The sequence below is a fragment of the Cebus imitator genome, unplaced genomic scaffold (genome assembly GCF_001604975.1).
Source record: "Cebus imitator isolate Cc_AM_T3 unplaced genomic scaffold, Cebus_imitator-1.0 Scaffold253, whole genome shotgun sequence".
In the NCBI taxonomy this organism is placed as follows: domain Eukaryota; kingdom Metazoa; phylum Chordata; class Mammalia; order Primates; family Cebidae; genus Cebus; species Cebus imitator.
In genome coordinates this window covers 3,081,527-3,083,998 of record NW_016107568.1, presented here as the reverse complement: position 1 = coordinate 3,083,998, position 2,472 = coordinate 3,081,527, and the positions used below count along the sequence as shown (strand labels likewise).

Below are 2,472 nucleotides of genomic sequence, written 5' to 3'. Positions count from 1 at the left end.
ACAATCATCTCATTTAATCCCAACAATAACCCAATGCGTAGAGAGGATCAATAGTGATAAATGGGAGTGATAATATCCCCAGTTCACAGATGCAGAAACTGAGATGCGAAACAATAAGAAACTTGTCAAAGTCCTTCCATTTCTCAGGACTGTAGATGGGATTCAGATCTAGGTGGGCTGGTTTGAGGATCTGTAGACAGTTCCTCATCTTAAACAGTTTGTAACGTCATTTTTTTTCTTGTTTTTTTTTTTGAGACGGAGTCTCGCTCTGTCACACAGGCTGGAGGCTGGAGTGCAGTGGTGCCATCAATCTGGGCTCACTGCAAACTCCACCTCCCTGACTGAAGCAATTTCCCTGCTTCAGCCTCCCGAGTAAGCTGGGATTCGAGGCGCACGCCACCATGCTCAGCTAATTTTTTGGATTTTTAACAGAGATGGGGTTTCACCATGTTGGCCAGGCTGGTCTCAAACTCCTGACGTCAGGCAGTCCATCCACTTCAGCCTCCCGAAGTACTGGGATTATAGGCATGAGCCACCATGCACGGCACTTTTTTCTTATTCTTCTTTAATGATACTTACCACGTTAGTTCCTTGAAGTGTAGAAAGTGACCGCCCGCCTGCCCAAGGCTTTGACGGAAGCCAGTGGGATAGTCCACAGCTCGGTGTGAGCACAGAGTGGTAGCTGCCCCGATGCTGCAGGGCTCAGCTGATGAATGACCCATCAGTTTCTGGGTCCCGCGGGTCCACGGGTATCCAGCCGCAATCTACGCTTGCCAAGAAGGCAACAACACTAGCGCTACGGCATCTCCCACTCTTAGGACTGCCCGAGGCCTGAGGGTGGTCGGGGAGGAGGAAAGAACTGGACATGGTTGAGCCCGCTCAAGCACGGAGCTGCCTCCTGAGCCTGGCTGTGTGGCTGCCGTGCCTCGGACGTCTCTGTAATGCTGACCTCTGGTGGAGATGGGCTGCTCCTCAGCCTTGACCTCCCCCTGAGCTCCAGGAGTCCCAGCGCTGGCTTCCAGCCCTGCCACCGGGAGGCAGACCCTGCAGACTGAGACCCCAGAGGGCCCACCTAAGCCCAACCTTTCTCCTTCTTCTAGGGCCCTGTGGCATCCGGAATTGTCTACCCCAGAACCTTAGGGCTCAGGGGCTAGAAGAACCCTTAGCAAAAGGAACTTACCCCGCTGATGATTCTGACGCTGAACACGCCCTAGAACCCAGCACCGGTCCAGTCTCCTTGGAGAATTAAGGCCTTGGCCTCCCCACCTACTTCAGTGTTTTGAGCTACGCATGGTCTTCTGAAATGCGGTTACACTGCACTGTAATAATACAATGTCATAGTATGACACTGAGATAGAAAAAGAAATGTTCTTGTCTTATTATTTTCTCTTTGGGTGGTGCAGGAGTAAAACCAAGAGACGTTGAATCATCCTCAATATTATTCATCACTCTTCTCAAGCATGTCACTCTGTAAAGATAACAAATGAAAGAGAAAATGTTACCCTGTTTTATTAAGGAAAACTATGGACTAGGAAAAAAAACTGCCTTTTTTTTTCTTTAAATAAGCTGACATTGATAAGAAAAAGTTGAGTCAAGTCCCCAGAGGCAGAATCTCATTGCTGAGCACCTGGCGCCACCTTGTGGTTACTCTCAGGACAGCGAGCCCAGCTTCCACTCATCACCCACCACTAAACACATTTACTGAGCATTTCTTAGGTGCCCTTTCACCTGTTTCTTTGCTGAGCCCCTTATCTGAATCTTTTATCTCAATGAACTTTGCACTGAACTCTCTTTTGATACACTCACTAATTTTAGCATGGGGAAAAGGGTGGCTATACAGTTGAGCTGGCCCAAGTCAGAAGGTGTCTATGGAGATATTCTTTATCCATGAGCACTCCCAGTTATTCCAGTGTCAGCCCCGAGACCCTAAAGGTCACCCGCAGACTTAACTAGTGAGGTCTGTTAAATTATGTGTGTATATTTTCCCTTCCCTCTTTCTGGAAATACATTTTCCTGTTTCTCAGGTAGCAACCATTCTGGTAAGACGGGAACTTCAGCACACACAGGTTGGAATAGACATCGCTAATTAGTGAAGCGGACACAGTAATTAGTGACCGAGCCAGATCTGGGGCTTCAGAGCTCTGTGAATCACTCAAAAAATGTCCACTGAGTCCTTCCTCTCTAGGGGACCCTATGCTAAGCTCCATGGTAAATCAAATCCACGCCCAGGACTCTGCCCTGGAAAGACAGAGCCTTGTCAGGGAGAGAGGCATCTACTAAAGAATGAGGTAAAGCAGTAGAGCTGTAACTGTGCAAAGTGTTACAAGGAGACTTATGTCCACAGACGGGATTTTTAGAGTCTGACTTTCAGAGACTTTAAAGGACTGAAAAAAAAATCATGGCCCCCTCCATAACCTATTTTAAATGAAAACAAACGATTTAAAGATAAGTGTAAGGAAACCCCCAAAAGGC

General features: G+C 47.8%; 1 long non-coding RNA gene across 1 annotated transcript in view; it reads right to left on the bottom strand.

The window, feature by feature from the left end:
* Positions 1–1,486, bottom strand: part of LOC108282918 — a 2,546-nt gene extending 1,060 nt beyond the window's left edge. The window contains exons 1-2 of the long non-coding RNA XR_005195530.1: positions 1,181–1,486; positions 580–831 (exon numbers count right to left, since the gene is read on the bottom strand). This is a non-coding gene — a long non-coding RNA (uncharacterized LOC108282918). The remainder of the gene's footprint in view (positions 1–579; positions 832–1,180) is intronic.
* Positions 1,487–2,472: the final 986 nt, after the last annotated feature.